General features: G+C 42.4%; 1 protein-coding gene and 1 long non-coding RNA gene across 2 annotated transcripts in view; one reads left to right on the forward strand and one right to left on the reverse strand.

The window, feature by feature from the left end:
• Positions 1 to 1862: 1862 nt before the first annotated feature.
• The window catches only part of AKAP1 (A-kinase anchoring protein 1), a 51140-nt gene continuing 33586 nt past the window's right edge, over positions 1863 to 19416 (forward strand). The window contains exons 1-3 of the mRNA XM_019636720.1: positions 1863 to 2003; positions 14365 to 14448; positions 14545 to 14625. The gene's annotated coding sequence lies outside the window, so the exon portion shown is untranslated. The remainder of the gene's footprint in view (positions 2004 to 14364; positions 14449 to 14544; positions 14626 to 19416) is intronic.
• On the reverse strand, positions 14639 to 19359 carry LOC109379795 (uncharacterized). Its single transcript, XR_002123275.1, has 3 exons — positions 19282 to 19359; positions 17761 to 17849; positions 14639 to 14785 (listed from the first exon to the last, which is right to left on the reverse strand). It is a non-coding gene; the product is annotated as an uncharacterized LOC109379795 (long non-coding RNA).

The following is a 19416-nucleotide window of genomic DNA, read 5'->3' on the forward strand; positions in this document are numbered from 1 at the left end:
TTCACTTTCAGAACCTGTCAAAAAAGCAGAGGGGACTTTGAGGTTGGTTGGGCTCTGCAAAGTCAGGCAAGCTGGAGATACATGAGAGGGATTCGGAAATCGGTCTGTCCACGGAGAGGAATGGGGGTGGATGGGTGGGGTGGGGAATGGGAAATGTCCTGTCTCTTTGGGGATTTTGAGCTCACTCTACCCTGCCTCATGTTGGTCAGATGGAGCTTTACTTTCTGAGTTATCAGCCCTCTAGATGCTCCTGGTTGGTGACAGTTCTGTATCTAGACTTGGGGGTGGGTTGGGGGAGGGTGGTTGGTTACCTGAGGCAGGGTCCTATGGAGCTGAGGTATGTTTTAGGACCCAGAGCGTCCATCCTTCCTCTATCAGTGGGTGGTGGGGGAAGGTGGGGTTGCCAAATAAAGTACTGGAGGCTTGTTCAATTTGAATTTTATCTGAAATTCAAACCAGCTATTCAACTGAACATCCTCTATTTTTATTTCCTAAATTTGGTCACCAGAGGGGAGGGTACTCCGCATCTAGCAGAGGGTGGGACAACTGGGTACAGGCAATGAATAGCCTTGGTTGATCGGCTCACTGTCTTCATTGCTTTCCCATTTCATGGCCCTTAGGGATGTCCACCTAGTGTGCTGGCTGTGCACCTGCTCTGTACCAGATATTTGATAATATTAAGGAATTATAAGTGATGTTGTATGAGAATAGCATTGTGGTTATTTTTTAAAAGCAATCTTCTCAGAGATGTATACCAAAGTATTTATAAATAAAATACCTGCCATTTGCTTCAGAATAATATAAGGAGGGAATACATACTATCAAAAAAAAGGTAAAAAAATCAGCCATTGTCAGAGATTTAAGGAGGAGCAAGGAGAGAACTGAATAAATGAAGTACAGGGGATTTTTAGGGCAGTAAAACTCTTCTATCCGATGCTGAACATGACTCTGCACCTGTCGAAACCCGTGGAACTGTGTGACACAAAGAATGAGGCTTAATGTAAACAGTGGACCTCAGTTAATAATATAGGGTCAATACTGACTCATTAATTGTAACAACTATCACACTAATGTAAGATGTTAATATCGGCAAAGTGTGTATAGTGGGGCGAGGAGGCATATGGGAATTCTCTGTACTTTCTGCTCAATTTTTCTGTAAACCTAAAACTCCTCTAAAAAAAAAAGTCTGCTAACTTTTAAAAAGATACAAGAAAAAGAAGAAAAATAGGAAGAAAAGAAAAATCCAAATTAAATGCTTTGGAATTTCTCAGTAAAATGGAGTTGCTAAAAAAAAAAATTACTGAAATGAGATCTGGTTGAGATAACTGCAAATGACTGGAAGAAAAAGGATTACCATCTAGAAGGATTGTACATTCAGATTTCCTGTAAGTGACTCCAAGTTCTCACTGCACATTAACGAGAGAAATTGAAATCTTCAAAAAAAAAAAAAAAAGACAGGATCCTATTACTCAGCAAATGTGCCCTCCGCTCTTTCTCTGTTTTTGTCCAGCAGCATTGTTGCATGCAGCTTTCCTGGACTTGCTGCCTTTGTTTTCTGGTTCCAAGGGGGGGGGGGTAACTCGTATTCACAATGGGTGGGGTGTGTGGGGAGTCCCTCTGGAAATTTGATGAGAGTGAGGGAGAACTTTGAAATATTAATTCAACTGCAGTCACAACCGCTGCTGATCTGATGGGCATGGCCTCTGTGGAGGTTGGGATACTGTGCTGTTAAAAACCTTCTCCCCTGCAGGGGTGGCCTCGGTTTTATTGCTTCTTAACCGTTGGGAGCCAGCTTCCCGCCAAGAGCCTGGGGGGACACACCCAGTTCCCAGCCCTGGCTCGATGTGAAAGTGAAAGGCTCTGACTGCACTCCACTGGCTGGGAACTGAGCCACCTGTCAGGAGGAAGAACAGGTCTCCATTAACGCGAGGGTGCTCCCAAGCGGCTGTGGCCCAGTAACGGTCCCCTGCAGAGAGAGGCAAGACGAGTCAACCAAACTGTATGTAAGTGCTGAGACATAGAGAGCACGGAGAAGGCTGGGATATGGGATCCTTGACTGTAACTTCCACTAGTGGGCTGGAGAGGCCAGCATCACAGGGGAAACCAGTAGCTTAGAACAAACAGCATCATCATGCTTGATTCAAAAATCGAACATGAATATAATTTTATAAGAACACCACACATGATTTGAGAACATCATTTGTCTCTGTCAAATGTTATTTTTGTTTTGCTGTTTATTTGGTAATTTAAAAACGAATTCTAGTAGTTGCATTATGTATTTTTGGTGCACGAGGGATGTTTCACTTTAGTCAAGAACCTAAGCGTTTCCAGACACAAACACCTTAATGGGCCAAAACTGATCCTCAGGATTGGTTGTAAAACTGTCACAGCAGTAACAAAATATTTGTCTTCGGATTTAGGATATAAAAACATATAACAGTCATTACATCAGTTTCCTTCTCCATCTAAGATAATTTTGCTGTAAAATTAAATACTAAATTTTCTGCCATGTTCATGCCGTGGAAAAATTGTAATCATTAATTTGAATTGGATTGCATTTTCTAGGGACCTATTTACACCATCAGAAGGATGTGACAGCCATTTTTTAGGATCATTATCCAATAAGCATAGTAAAGCTTAGAGGATTTTGGTTTTCACTTTAAGATGCAGCTTTTATAAATGCAGTTTTCTTCATATGCTAATTGACAGGCCAAACTGAACTTGGCTTGCATTTGGCTTTCTGAGTTATGACTTTGTTATGAATAATTCTTTGTTGTTGTTGTTGTTGTCATTGTTTTCATCCATAATTAAGTCTTCATTTAGTGAAGAATACAAACTGGCAGGAATTTTATCTGAGGTTTTCAAATTGTGGGTTGGGAGATTTTTATTTGTTCATTTTCACTTGATTGGTAATGAAATCTTTATTAAATAAGGAATTTGAAAGTCCCGTCTTCAAATTTTATGTGGGACATGCACAGGAGAAACCTGCTCACTTTCTTTTCTTCTTTTTTTTTTTTTAACTAAATTGGATAGCTTTATTTTACAAAGGTATGGAAAGTTTACAAAGCAGTATCTAAATCTAATTATCATTAGTTGCATTTGCACTAAATGTTACTGATATACTTTTGCAATTCTGTAAATAAAATGATTACACTAAAATATTTGTATTAAAAAAAAGAAAAAAGGATACATTTTACCTTTAGATAACTGCACTAGTACTTCACTAGAGTTAATCCTGTCCAACCAGATTTAGAAATGAGTAGGGGAATATGAACAGAATTTAAAGGAGTTCAAAATTTGGAGAGGTACTAGCCCTTTAGACAATATTCAGACCCTCAAGAATTATTTCTGTATGGCTAATTCCTACATACTGAATATACATGATGTTTTCTTTTTTTTTTTTGCTCACTTTCATCATTTCCAGCTTTTAGAAATTTAAGCAGACTGCTTCCTATTTCCTTTTTCTTCAGACTTTTTCATCTCTGAGCTCCACTTTTGTATTTTCTATCTCTGTGATGATCTTGACTTGTAGACATTTTCAAGATTATTTAAATGAAGCTGAACTTTGTATCTAAATTTTTGGAAAATCCACATCTTATTAAAATGTTTATTAAAATTCTTCGTAACTCTAGCATTCAATATGCATCTAGTTGCCATTGCATTTTTCCATCCAGTTGCCAGTTCATATGTTTTGTGAATGTTGCATCTAGCTCTGCATAGATACAAGTTTAAAAACTGTATATATGTGAATTAATGTTGCAAAATAGTTTTTGGCTGTCACTTGCAACTGCTGCAAACACAAGAACAATATACCGCTGGAAAATGATACCTTGTTATGCAAGAACCTATTGCATTCATGCCTAGAGGAAGGATTTGACAAGTTAATTGGTTTGTCTTTTTCTTAAATGCTTCCTCCTCCTTGCACTCTGAAGCAGTGTCTAGCTCTATGTTAGCAGTAGCACAACTGACAAATCTTCAAGGCGTTTGGACTCAATCCCTTCGTTTCAAGGACATAGGGCTAGAGATGTAATGGAACATTTTTTGGGACCTGATCAGTGTAAGTCATGAGAACTAATGCTTAGGGTTTATGAATTGCCAGCACTGAGTGCTAAATCCCAATTGATGGGCACCCTTACATTCCTTACTATTCCTATCTGTTGTGTTTATGATATATGGGGTCCTCCAAAGTTCAAAGCCGCGGCCCTTGTTGCCTGGGTTAAGGGCTGTGGTGCTCACTTTGGATGTTGTCTTAGGAACTAGTGAGAGATCTATGAAGAGTGGGATTTCCGGCATGCTCGAGACTGGGAGAAAGGAGCCACCCCAGGTGAGATTTGGGAGGGCAGAAGCAGATTTCCTATTAGGCTAATGAGGCTAACGAAGCTTCAGCTTCAAGGTCCCTCATTCACACAGATTGTTCCAAGATCCATGCCTAATTTTGTGTTCTTTATCTTAAAGATGGCCCCCAACCCACAGAACTTAAGTTTGAAAAACTTAAGGTGGGATACCGGGGCCGAAGCCAGGCAGGTTCAAGTCCCCTTCCAGCGTCATCCTGGAGTACTCAACAGAAACCAGAGGCATTTGAGCTGGAAACTGGGCCAACCCAGTCAGGTTTCACAGTCATGTCAGAATCCATAGTAGTGAGATCCATCCAAATCTCTAGAGTAGCGCTGATCAATAGAAATATAATGCAAGTCATATATGTAATTTTAAATTTTCTAGCGGCTGCATTTAAACACGTGAAAACAAACAGGTTAAAGTAATTCAAATGGTATATTTGATTTAACCCAATGTTTCCAAAATATTAATGAAGCCCTTAAAATCTGGTATGTGTTTTATACTTGCCGCTCATCGCAATTCAGACGAGCCACGTTTCAATTGTTCAATAGCGACATGTGCTAATAGCTACCATGTTGGGCAGCATACCCTCCGTCTCTACCTTCTACACGTAGTCCATGTTTGTGGGGGCACTGTGTTAGTTTCTTATTGCTGCTATAACAAGTCACCCCATATTTAGTGGCATAAGACAACACAAATTTCTTCTCTTATAGTTCTGAAGGTCAGAAGTCCAAAATGGGTCTTCCTGGGCTAAGATAGTGGTCAGGCTGCCTTCTTTCTGGGGAAACTGTTACCTTGCCTTTTTCCGGATTCTAGAGGCTATCCACCTCCCTTTGTTCATTGCCCCATATCATACCAACCTCTGCTTCCACAGTCAGGTCTCCTCGGACTCTAACCCTCCTGTATCCCTCTCATAAGAACCCCTATGAGAGGGCCGGCCGAGTGGCTCAGTTGGTTAAGAGCTCGCTCAGGAGTCTGAGCTCTGAGCAACAGCGGTTCGAGTCCAGCCTGAGCTGAGCAGCCGCTGAGCTGCCAACAGGTAGCAGGATGGCTCAGCTAAAAAAAAAAAGTAAAAAAATAAGAACCCCTATGATTATGTTGGGCCCATACAGATACTTCAGGGTCTCCATAATCTCCCCATCTCAAGATCCTTAACTTAATCACACCTGCCAAGCCCCCTGTACCATGTAGGATAGCGTATTCATATGTTCTGGGGATTAAGATGTAGACATCTTTGGGGAGGGGAGCATTATTTGGTCTGCCATGGGTGCTGAAAGAGGCGAGGCTTTGGGGACAAGATGCCAGGGCCTGTAGCCTAAGTAGGGTCAGAGAAAGAAGAAATGCCTCCAAGGGTGGCTGGTTAGCCCAGGTGGTTAGAGCACGGTGCTCATAATACCAAGGTCGCCGATTCAATCCCCACTTGGGCCACTGAGTTGTGCCCTCCACAACTAGATTCAAACAACTTCTTGACTTGGAGCTGATGGGTCCTGGAAAAACACACTGTTCCCCAATAAAATTTAAAAAAGAAAAAGAAGAAGAAATGCCTCCATTTTGTCTAGACTAGTGCAAGAATGAGCTCAAATTCCATAGGAAGAAAACTAGGGGAAGCTAAAGGTGTCGAGTGTTTGGGGAGAAACCTGGCTCAAGGTCATGTCAACCAGTAGGCTCCCTTTATGTTTTGCCATTTAAGAAACGTCACGGGGGCCGGCCGAGTGGCGCGATGGTTAAGAACTGGCTTGGGACGCCAGAGGGCCCCGGTTCAGATCCCACATATGAGGGCCAGTGACACTGCCCTCCACAGCTAAGATGCTGAACAACAGCTCAACCTGGAGCTGGGCTGTAGTGAGTCGCCGGCGACAGCATAGGCTGCAGCCCCTGCTGCAGTGGGTTGCCATGGGCTACCGTGTGTAGCCAGCAGCCGCAGTGAGTGGCCGTCCAGAAGCCAGCGACTGATCTGCCTCACCCAGGAAGAGCGCAATGATGGTGCCAACTTGGGCCAGTGAAGCAACGTCCTCCACAGCTAGACTGAAGAACAAAAGGACAGCAACTTGTCTGTTCCTCTTCCCCCAATTCCCCAACACTGTTCCCATCCCCCCAATCTCCCAATAAAAATCTTAAAAAAAAAAGAAAAAAGAAAAAAAGAAACCCATTTGTAAAAAAGAAACGTCACGGTTATCAGTCCCAAAACAGAGCCTCTCCTCCAGAGCCTCTCCTCCGTTCCACGCCACCCCTCCCTCCCTGTGGGCTACATACACACACCCCACTCAGTGCACAAATCAAAGGCAGAATTCTCATGACATGCTCAGAGGTAGCATGGATCATTTAAACATTAAAATGTTCCTTGAATGAGACATAAATATATATTTCATTTTCTCAAAGGAATACCATTAAAATGGGACAGTGGACTCCTGACTAAGGACTCAGTACTAAATAAGTCAGAGATGCGGTCAAGATACTTCTTAAGAGAAAAGATTATAAAAATCTATAATCCCCTAGAGCAATAAAAGTACCCTGCTTCAACCTCCATGAAATGGACTTAGATGTACTCTACCGCACGATGATACAAGGAGTCCAGTGAGCTGAGCTGTAGACTGCATAAAAGTGCCATTGGATCATATATTTGAACTATAGTCTAATTTGATGGCTATGAAGTGGTCAAATGATAATCTTGCACAACTCGTTAGAGTTTAGAATGGCTCATACAAGATGATTTAATAATCCAAGATATCTCACAGGTGCTTTTATTTTCTCCTGGAATGTGTCCCTGGAGCAAGTAGAAGTATTTTAAACTATTTCCATGAGTCAGTATATCTGGTGCTCGATTGGTTATTGGTAAGGGTGGTCATCCTAGTCAACTAGACCCGGAGCATTGAAGACACAAGGTGTCCTGGAAGGGGTGGGGACCTGGCACTTGACACACCTACCCAGGGTATGTATGCCTTAAGACTTTAGCTCCCAGGTGTCGGTGCTGGGAAGCTGTCCAGTTGGGCAGACAGAACACAGAATCTGGGGAGCAGGGTAACTGAAGATAAGCAATTGTTTAGTAAAATAGGAGACATGAAGGTTGTCTGATATGACAAGAGGTGGACAGAGGGTAGCAACAGAACAGGTAATAAATGATCACCCTTGGCATTGTTGGATGCCAATCACCACTTAAAATTCTTCTGAGTGATCCCAAAGATACATGACATGAAGTCACCTGTCATGCTGCCAGGACAAATATCTTAGACACCTGAGTGTGGGGGAACTGGTTGAACAAATGACCGATATTCCATCTTACTGTGATTCTATGGTTCTTTGCTCATGGTTGGATATGCAGAGCCTTTTTCACAGGTAATTTAAAAAATAACAATAACCATAATGGTTTTTCTTTGGGAAAAAAAAAGTTTGCTGCTGAGGCTGGTATTAAGCTAAAGAGATATTCAGTCAGAAAATGTAATATAACTGAATGTCAAAGTCAGCTGTGCTGGGCTGAAAGTGATAAAAAGGTCCACTTCAACTCTATATAAAAAAACAAAACAAAACAAAAAACCCCCAAAAGCTGTTTGGGTATGGCACAAAAACTGGTCATCAAGGTAGAGTTAAATTTTTGTAAAAGTTGAAAAGGAAGTGAATATGTGACGCGAGGCTATGCACATCAAGCAGGTGATCCTTTGATTCTGGAGAATAGTCACCTGTACAAACAACAGAAGGGTTCAAAATGGCTTGGAAGGGAATTGCTCAAGCCTGTCATGGGTTTGCTGCAATTAGAAATCAGACTTGTAGGAGCTGGTATCAGGAAAGCATGTTTGCAGGTCGCAGCCGTTCCATCTGCCTGGAGTTCACAGGAAGAACCTGGGTGGGGCTTGAGTGGGGCCAAAGCAAAACAGGGACTGACTTCGGGGAGGCTCGGAGGGAACGCCCAGCAGATAACCAAAAAGGGCATTTTCGGCTCCAGGAGCAAGGCAGAAGCCAGTCAGCAGAACTTAGGACAGAAGGGGCGAGAAGTCAAAGCTGATTTCAGAGCAAACTTAACTGTGTGCTGTGGCCCTGAGCCACAGACTAAACATCCCCAATCTTCCTTTTCTCAAGTTAGAATTGGTTCTAAAAATTGTGACAGGGCTGAGCCTATGGATTTGGGAGGAGGGTTAAGGGCTCTCAGGTACAGAGAAGAGGGCTGCACAGCTAGGGACCTAGGAGGGTGTGAGAAAAACTGCCCAGTGAGAAGAGTAACTGGAGGGCCAGGGTCAGACTGTTGCGGAACCCCTGGTGAAGTCAAGTCCCCCTTCTTTTCTGGAGAACCTCTACCGGAAGTTCTCCATGTGTGGCTGCCTGGAGAAAGGTTAGGGCAATTTGCACTGTGTCCATTTGAATAAGTTGGGAATCTACATTTCCCAGAATCCTCTTTCCTATATGGCTCCAGGTGGGAGCTGGCTGAAAGGGGAATGTGCATGAGATTTGTAAAATGGAGGTGAAATACCCTCTGAAGGTTGCAGTGGTCAGAAGGAGTTACAGACAGAGGTGTCCGGTTTCCAGCCTGTCCTCGTCCTCCTCTGACCCACTCCTTACCAACTGCTGACCCTGTTGACTGCCAGTGCCCCCTGACTTACTGCCTGATGCTTGACAGTAAACCACAAAGACAGTAGTTACCCAGAGGCACAGCTTCCCACTGGCCTTCCACGAGCCTTGCCTTTGCCATTCCATTTCGGAGACGGATGTGCTGAGCTTCTCGTATTGACCAAATGGTGACCTCTTCTCTGATTCCCAACTTTCCTCCTGGTCCTTAGCTTCCCCAGCTCCTCCCACCTTTGTGTAAGGTCTCCTTCCGGTAATAAATTCCTTATCCCATAACTTGTAGCTTTTCTGCTTTCCCGAATAACGGCAGACTGTATATATTACTAGCAGCCTGTGAAGACTCTTGGGAAATCGAAGCATGGAAGCTTCCACCTGCTCACTTATTGTGAAGACTCTTTGGTTACAAGAGACAGAAAGCGACATGAAACTAAATTAAGGAAAAAAAGGGATCTTTATTGGCTCACATCTTCAACCCACGAAAACGCAGGAGTAGCTGGAGCCAGGGGTTCAGAAGCTCAGTTTGTTATCTCTTCTGTTCTTTTCCTGTTAGCTTTATTTTTTCCTCCATCGGGAAAGACTGATCAACCCAGCCTAGGTCATGTGTCTACCACAGGAACCAATTACAGGCAAGAAGAATGAGGCATCATAATTGGCCCAGGCTGGATGACTTGCCCACCTCTGTGATGTGGGCTTGAGTCTATTATGAGAGGAACTGTAGCACAAACGTACACCGAAAGTATTGTTATGAGCCAGGGAGCTACCTTAATTTACATCTACTGCACCCCATTTAATAAATTAAATTGGGCAATTTTGAGTATAAGAAAAAACCCTTTCTAGCTAAGGTATCCAAAGATATATCTAGTGGTTGGAAGACACAAGTAAATTGCATAGGCTGCTCATAGAATCTGGTATTACACTGATATGCGTTAAGCCCGTTTTGCACTATACTGGAAACCTTACAAGTACCAGAATATTATCAGGCATCTTTAGATGGGCTGCTAAAACATGACTCACTAGAGGCTTGCTAAGACAGGCAGAAGACATTGTGACAATGAAAGAGCTGATACTTTCTTTGTTTTTGGACATTACAAGAAACAAGAGAATGAAAGGGTGAGAAGAGAAATATGTCTTAAGTAGGAAGCAAAGAAATTGAAAGGTGGCGACTATTACATCTTTACCATATTGAGTGTCCCCAACCACAAACATGGTATCTACTCTCTCCATTTGTTTAGGAATTCTTTTATGTCTTTCCATAAAGACTCTAAGTTTTCTCCATACAAGTTTTGACCATAGTTTATTAGGCTTCTTCCTAGATGGAATGTAGCTTTTGGTCCTATTATAAATGCTATTTTTTAAATTAAATTTTGTAATTGTTTGCCGTTGGTGTATAGGAAAAGCAGTTTTTTTTTTTAAAGGATCTTATGTCCAGAAACTTTAGTGAACTTTTTCATTAGTTCTAAGGGTTTGCTTGGAAAGGTTCTTGAATTGTCTATATATTATCTCCTAATTTTCACATGAGAATTAATTTTCCTTAGGTGAAAAATCCAAATTAAGTAATGTAAACCTAGGACCATAATACCCTGTATTAATTTTATGTTTTTACAACTAACACTTATTTAGCTCTTCCTAGAAATTGTATGGTATACATCAACAAGAGAAAATTTTCACATCTCATTATATTCTTTTCTTGGAGATTCACAAAGGCCCTGAGAAGTCCTGCAAAGAAACTTCTCTAACTTGGTTAAATCCTGCATTCAAACATTTCATCATGGAAACTTTTCTTAGGTTTATTTACTTATTTTTGTTTAAGTATAGTTGGTATGTGATGTATAATAGTATATTATTAATAGATATATTAATTTCAGGTTATGATATAGTGATTCCACATCATGGAACTCTTTATGAAGCAGTACTGTCTAGCCTTCTGAGGAACTACTTTTTACAAAGAGCATACTTTGGGAAATGATGATCTTAGGAAATAGTCATCATGAAAACTACTTCACTCCAGGATTTTCTCAAAGAATCTACTGTCTCTTTCATTATATTCTGTGGAAGCTGAGCTGGGTAGAACAAGGCTCTATTTGGCTTTTTCTGTTTCTACTCTTGTCTCTAACAATAACTTCCTACAATTAATGCCAGCATTATAAAAGAAAGAAAAATATGCATATTAAATCTCATGAGACTTCCCACCACTTCTGTCCTCAGGCAAGGGCTACAGCTGGTCACAGTGGGAGATGTCCTTGAAATTCTGTCAATATCTTTTGACTGATATGGAGATGAGAGTTTTTTTTGTTTTGTTTTGTTTTGTTTTTTGCTTCTATTATTCTTCTGTTAAACCCCAGGCCATCAGCTCTTATGCCTTGTTTTTTTCCTTTGATTTCACAAAACCATAGGTTCATCAAAAGCTGTCTGCTCTGTGTTCTGGATTATGTACACAAACTACAAATTTATCAGAGTACAACTAAATACATGGAAATGGAAGAGGCCCACCAGTAGGAACATTATTTTATTAGGAAGAAAAAGTTCTAATTATGTAAATTTTCTTTGTATTGCTATTTCTGATCAGACAGAATGTTTATGAGATCATTTGAAAAGACAATGATGAATGTCTGTCTCAGTGGGTCTCACCCTGCTGTACATCAAAAACCATTTGTGGTGGTAACTCTGAAAAAAATATAAATAACTGGGCCCTATCTGGGATCCTCTGAATTAGAATCTCCAGGGAGAAGCTTAAGCACTTGTATTTTTAAAAGCTCTGCAATTTATTCTCTGGCATTTATTATGAGGCCTTTCTTTTTTATTAAACCATTTTTTCCATATGACCTTGCCTAAATTTTTCTCCTGATTTTGATTTAAAATAACAAAGAATATTTTTTTTTACATTGATTAATTCCAAACCCGCTTCCCAAACATGAACAAATTTTTTTTTTCCATGTCTGGCTCTAATCCTTGTCCACGTAGAGAAATCTTTGAATTCTGAATTTGTCACTGAGCATTTTATTTTTAAAAATTTCCATGCCACCATAGAGTGATAATAACTGTCATTTTAGGAATTATATAATATTCCAGCAAGTATTTATTTGCATCATAATTTAGTTAACCGTTCCAGTACTATTGGACACGTAAGCTGTTTCTCTATTTTTAATAGCTCTAGAGAAAATGGCAATGCTTAATATATATGGATTTTGCCTTTCTTTTGAATCAATTCCATTGGGACAATTTTCTGGAAATCTGTTTTTTTATATCTGGAAATCTGGGTCAAAGGATATAAACGTTTTTTATGACTCTTGTTAATGATTACTAAATTGTCTTCCAAAAGGTTGAACAAATTCACAAAGCTATGCCCCTACTCCATGGCAATAATTGCTGCGGTTCTCAGAGAGGGGCAGGCAATACTAGATCCCATGACAGGTGAGAACAATGCCTCCAAATGTGCCAGTCATACTTCTTAAGAAGAAAGGCAAAAAACCTGATGCCAACAGCAGTGTTAGAGCACTCCTCAGCTATCTCATCTACCATGAGCCAGCCCTGTCCTTGCATTTTCTCTAATTCTCAGAATAACCTTGGCTTTTAGATCTTACTGCTCCTCATCTTACAGATGAGGAAAGGGTGGGAAGAGAGGTTTGATAACTTGCCGAGGGGTCATACAGCGAGTCAGTACTGAAATGAGAATTTGAAGGCTGTGTTTTACAACTGCTATACCACACTGCATTTCACAGCACTGATATCTGAAGCAGCCACAGACTCACCGGTTAGATACCTCCTAAGTCATCAATTGGCTGTAAAATGGAATATGACCTAATAGATGTGGTAGGTTACACATACCCACAATTCTCTACCTCTTCTCCCACCTAGAAGTGGAGTCTATTACTGCTTTCCTTGGATCTGGGCTGACCTGGTGACTTCTTTTGACCAACAGAATGCAGCATGAGGGATGCTGCCTAGGTCTGGGTCTATGTAGAGAGGTCCAGCTTCCTTGTTGGAGACCACAAGGAGAGAGAAATAAATGCCTGCCATGCCCAGCTGTTCCAGCCATGGAAGTTGAGACATTAGACATGTGAGTGATGCCATCTTGGATCCTCCAACCTCAGTCAAGTCACCCAGCCAACAACATATGAGCAGAAACAAAACCTGATAAGCTAATAATCAGTGATTGTTTTAAGCCATTTCAGTTTCGTGGTAGTTTGATATGCAACAATAGATAACCAAAGCAATACATTTGATTCTGGTGAATGTCTTTTTGTTTTTTTAGCTGAGCCATCCTGCTACCTGTTGGCAGCTCAGCGGCTGCTTAGCTCGGGCTGGACTCGCTTAGCTCGGGCTGGACTCGAACCGCTGTTGCTCAGAGCTCAAACTCTTGAGCAAGCGCTTAACCAACTGAGCCACTCGGCCGGCCCTGATTCTGGTGAATGTCAAATGCAGAAAGAGGACCAGTGACACACTCACGCTTCCCTGACCGTAACATAAGCAGGATGAAACTCCTGGCATCTACTGCTTCTCGTCCCATCTCTGCACTTCTGTCACGGCACTGAGCCTGCTGCATAGAGCCTTTACCTATGTTCATATCTGCCTTCCCTCCCTGACTGGGGTGGTCACCTTGGTAACCACTGCACCTTCCACAAGGCCTGGCACAAAATAGTTGTGAATACATATTCGTTGAATGCATCTTGACTTGCTCTTGGTGGATTGATGAAAGCATTTGAAATGGAAGAACTTTTTATTTCCTGGGCTCAGCACTGTGCTTGTATGGATTATCTCATTTAATCTGCCCAACAACCCCATGAATAGGTCCTATTATTATCGTCATTTTACAAACGAGGAAACTCAGAGGCTAGGTAAAGTTACTTGAGGTTACAAGTGTTTCGTTTGTTTGTTTTTTTAAATACCGGTGTTGAGCAAGGCAATACTGTAGGCTTTGGCAAGCCATTAAATGAATGAAGCCATTGCCATGTCGTACACAAACCACCCCCAAGGTCTGGTTGGCTGACTGGGTCATGGTAGACAGCACAAGCTCTGTTAGGACTCATTCCCAATGGCAGGAATGTCATGGAGGGTTGAGCAGGTTGTGTCCTGCATGACGGCATCCAGCCCAAGGGCAAGTAGGGGCTGAAATCCAGGCTGTGCTGTTGCACTCTGCTCACCATGAAGCCTGGCACAGAGCTCTGTCTGGGGGAAGGGACACCTGTTGCCTAATTCGCACAATGCCACTGGGTCAGCTGGTGGCAGTCCTGGGTAGATCACACTAGTCGGTGGGAAGCTGGAGTGCCCGATCATACAGAAGAAAGAGGTTCCTAAGAAACTGGACATGTTTTAGAATAGATCGAGTAAGAAAATGGTTCCAGAGAAATGGGAGGGGGTGTGTGGAGGTGGGGGACAATGGAAGATTTGGGTGCAGTGTCTGAGCTCCCCTATGGCTACGTGCTCTGCCCCATTGCTCCTAGAGGTGGGTCAGCTTGCAAAATGTCTCATTCCCAGGGAAGTTCCTGTCTCCTTGCAGTTATTTGAGACTTCTGGATCTTGCTGTCTCAGGCCATTCCAGCTGCACTGGTGCACAGAAAGGTATGTAAACTAACAAAATAAACACGGAACAACAGATTATAAACCTCAATGAAGTTTATCTTATAGAGTCCAAGCAATTCAAATATCCATATACAGGCCCCCAGCATGGTCAGGTGGCCTCCTGGGAAGATCCCAACCGCTGGCACAGAAGGAGATACTCCCATGGAATAAAATGAGGTAGGTGATAATCTCTGATGGTTTAATTGCTTCTCTACATGCATGAGCTTGGCTGTAGTTGAAGGGCCTAAATTGGTTTTCGGTAGAATTTCACCCCGCCTGAAGTAGTTTGCAGAATTTCTTAGGCTCCACTTCCAGACAGAACTGCCGTTAGAAGAAGCTGTTAAGACGAGACAGGGCTCTGGGAAAATGGCCAGCCATACCCCTGCCCAGCCACCCACCAAACAGAACCAGAATCAAGATTTAAAATACAGTATATGGCTAGAAATTCCCAAGAAATACGTGGTAGTGATGGTGCCAGAGCTTGGGCAGTGCCCATCTGAGGCCCCTTCATCACAGCCACTGGGATGGGGCCTCTGCTCTGTGACGCCATGGCTTCTGGGTTCCAGAGGGGAGGAAGGGGACAGCCCCCTTTTATCACCTGCTGAATGACCTCACATGCCCTTTTACGGCTTCTGTAACAAGCACCACACACTGGGTGGCTTAAAACAACAGCAGTCTTACAGTTCTGGAGGGAAGAAGTCCAAAATCAACATGTCAGCAGGGCCCTGCTCCCTCTGAAAACTGTAGGGGAACCCTTTCTTGCCTCTTCCTCACTTCTGGTGGTTTGCTAGCAATTTTGGGCATTCCTTGGCTGATAGATGCATAAAGCCTAAACTCGATCTTCACACGGTAGTCTCCCTGTGTTTTCCTGTCTTCACATGGCCATCTTCTTATAAGGACACTAGTCATAGTGTATTAGGGTCCAATCTACTGCAGTATGACCTCAACTTCACTCATTACATCTGCAACAGTCCTATTTCCAAATAAGGTCACACCCTGAGGTACTGCTGAGGTTAGGGGTTCAACGTATCTTTTTTGGGGGGTGGGGGGGGGCACACAATTCAATTTATAGCAGGTGTTCCTGTATAAAACTGCTCCCTGGATCTCTAGGTCTGTCTCCAGCAGCAGTACAGTGAGTTGGTTAATCTATGGGCTCCGTATCACGTTTCTTGGGTTAAAATCTTGCCTCTGCTGCTGTGTGACTAAGGGCTATAAAACGGAAATACAGTATAACCAGAGTATCTAGTTTTCGAGGTTGGTGGAGGGTTAGGACAAAGTACTTCTTCGCACAGTGCTGGGCATTAAGTGCTCATTAAGCAGTAGCCACTGGCGTTCTTATTCCCCGCCTCTTTCCATTGATTTCTCTAGGAGTAGATCATTTCTTCTTCCCTACAGACACACGTGGTCCCGGGGGCATAATCAAATGCTTCTGTGGTTTAAGAGACTAGGGAACCCAGTGGTGGAGAGTGAGAGGGGTTTAGTTTCACCTGTTTATTCAGTTAAACTAATGCGGTAAAGACACTCCTTCATTATTTGCCCATAAAGGAGACAGTTCCTATTTGTTAGCACTACAAAAGTTCCTTCTGTAGATGCTTCCAGTAGGAAAGGCAGGATCTTTCTCAGGTATGTACCCCCTGAAGTTGGAGAAGCTGTCAAAAAACAACTGGCTGATTTTCTTTTAAGAGATCCTCACAGGATGATGTCTTGATGAAATTCCCCATGGTCCTCTATCAAGCCCTCCCTCAGCTTTATGACAGGTTCAACAACTTCATCATGTCTGAGTGCCAGAGCTGAAAGCTGACTCAAACAAAAAACTTCACAAGATGTAGAAAACAAAAGGGCCACTGACATACAATGACAAACATCCACCTGTGAGGTGGCCCAGTGCCTTCCATAGGTCCAATCATGACTTCTCTCCTTGGAGGGAATTATCAGGTTGCTTGGTGGGTAAGGAGTCAGAATGAGGGGCGTGACTTATACGATTTAAAGGAATAATAGCATCAGGTTCTGATCTGACCATTTCATCCGCGAGAGCAGCTTCTTCTACTCATTAGATCGGATTGGGTACCTTCTCCCTTAGATGGGTACTGCCCACTTTCCCTTCCTTTTTTTTTTTTTTTCTTTCATCTTTATTTTTCATCTCCTCCTTCTGGATGATATAGTCCTTGTTTACATACAGTGTTACCATCTATTTTATTCTAATAACCAGATTCTTCTTTTTTTTTTAGCATCAGGATTAGAGAATCTGATAGGAGCTCTCCATAACTATTTCCACAGAAAAATGCCATACTTATAAAACCATGCGAGCAATTTCAGGGGATTCGTGGATGTCCTTGAAGCTGTTTTATGCATACCAGGTTAAAATCCCTGCCTTAAGGAGACCATTTTGCCCATTGTAAGCTGATGTTAAACTTTAAGTCTTTCATCTTATTTTCCTCAAGGCCAAGTTTTTAGGATTACCATCCATCCTCACCTCCTGTTTTATTCCTCCACCTTCTAATCTTACACTAGGGTCACAGTGTGACCTTTGAACTGCCCTGACCTTGTGGCCACCTCTTCAGCCACAGTTGTTGGGTTGATCTTCAGTTGTGATTACAATTAATCCTGTTCTCACCTTTTTCTCTCTGATCTGTGTCTTGTACTTTCCCTAGTATTCCAGCCATCCAACTCCTCTGTTCTTCCCTCCTTCCTTTTTTCCTGGCAGGCTTTGCCCATGTCCCAATCCATAGGATATGACTGACATATTGATCTCATTTATCGCGTTTCTTGTCCCTCCTTCTCATACCATATTCATAGCCTCATCTACCTCTTTCTTCTATCCCCCTTCCGCTCCCCATTTTTTCCTACCAGTGCTTCCAGGACTTACCCCCTCACCCCCATCATTTTCTCAGTTTCTTCCTCGTAGACATTTCTTAGCTCCGCCAACATCGGGGCATTGTCTTTCTTTAAAATTTCCACTGTTTACATGATTTTCCATACTTATTTGTATTTCCCATTCAGACCACTCCTCTGAGCTCCAGCCTTGCACATTCATCTTAATTACTATTTGCACTTGGATGTCACAAAACTGCAAACACAATGGGTCCAAAATGGAACTAATGATTGTCTGCCACTGTTACCCCTCATCTTAATAAACTGCACCCCATTTCATACTATAACTCAAGCCAGAGGAAGTATCGTTCATTGTACCCTTTCCCTTACCCCCAACAGGAGAGTCTTGTTGCTACTACTTTCAAAATATATCTTGAGTCCAAAGCAGTCTCTTCATATCCACTGCCATGACTCTTCGCTCAGGCCAGCATCATTTCTCACCTGGACCACCGCAGCAGCCTTCCAACTAGTCTCCCTGCTTCTATGCTGGTCTTCCTCAAGTCCATTCTTTCCATAGTAGCTATAGCTCCCTTTTAAAAACAGAAATTGTATTGTGTCACAATCTCTACTTAAGCCTCTGGAAGGGCTTCCCATTTATTCACTAAACCCATTTTTACTGAGTGCCCTCTATGTGTCATGCACTCAATAATGTCTCCTGTCATGAAACAGATGTGTATAGTATGCAAATAGTGGTAAGTGCGATGAAGAAAATAAAGGAGTGTGTGTGTGTGTGAGTGTTTACAATTTTAAATACCTAGGAAGTCCAGGGAAGGTTTCACAGATACTGAGTAGGTGACCTTTGAGCAAAAGACTTGAAAGAGGTAAGGAAATGAGCTCTGCAGAATATTTCATTTGGAGGGAATAGCAAAGTGCAGAGGCCCTGAGGTAGAAGCATGACTGGTTTTGGGGCTGATCAGAGTAGAACAAAATCCAAACTTTACTGTGGTTTATAAGGCAGCCCAGTTCCCTCCCCACCCCTCAAACAAACAAACAAAACCCCAAACCCTCCTTCCCGCTACCTCTCCAATCCCTTTTCCCAGCACTACCCCCTGCCCCCCCATATTTCATCCACACTGATCTTTCAGTTTACCAGAAGTTGTTTCCAGCTTTTGCCTGTGTTGTTGCCTTTGCTGGGCACACTCCCCAACCCTTATTCCCATATACAATTTGCAAGGCCAGCTCCTTCTCATCCAGTAGGTTTGTTTCAGTTTCATCTTAGTTAAGCCTTTTCAAACCACGGGACCTAAAATAGGTATTTTCTTATTTCTTTTCTATTGATATTTCAGCTTCCTATTTGTTTTCCTTCACTAATCATACCATACAAATGGAACATAGAGAATGTACATACATTTTTAAGAAAGAAAAACTGTATTAAAATGGTAATACTCAATATATACCTATAACAAAAGAGGAACACAAGTCACGTTGGACTTCTGCAATTACAAGAGGTGCTCAAAGTGGTTACCATCAGCGCCCAGACACTTCTGATTATGGTAAACTACTTCTTGAGCAACGCTGACCAAAGTGTCCACTTGTATACATTGTTTTGGCACGCCTGGTATATATACATATGAATTTATACTTACAATTCAATAGATAAATAGTTTCTGTCATTTAAATTTGCACTTGATCACTAGTGAAGATTAAGCATTTCCCCAGGTAAAGGTCAATTCTTAGCAAATTTCCCAACAAATGTTCAAGTCCACGTGTCTTAAGGCTGAAAGCAGACCTGGCTAAGCGCAACACCACCCTGTTCACTTGCCAGGGGCGATTTATTTTCCCAAGATTCCTACAGGAGTCAGTGACTCATGGTGACTATCTATTGGTAGGAAACCCAAATCCACTTAGAGGAAAGTGTTGGTTTCACTTCGACATCACCAAGTTGTGAAAATGGGCAAGAAAGTTGCATCTCAGTGGTGCCAAGTACGCCCTTCAGGCAACTGAGCAATTATTGATGATCACCTGATTATGCATTACAAGGGGAAGCAAGGGGGAGCCCAGCCCCACACCGGTCGCTCCGCCTTTTCCAGGGGGCTCTCAGCGCAGAGGCAGGCAGATGGTCTAGCTGACCCCTCCAGACCGCCTAGCGCCGAGGCG

Source organism: Hipposideros armiger, unplaced genomic scaffold (genome assembly GCF_001890085.2).
Source record: "Hipposideros armiger isolate ML-2016 unplaced genomic scaffold, ASM189008v1 scaffold_29, whole genome shotgun sequence".
In the NCBI taxonomy this organism is placed as follows: Eukaryota; Metazoa; Chordata; class Mammalia; order Chiroptera; family Hipposideridae; genus Hipposideros; species Hipposideros armiger.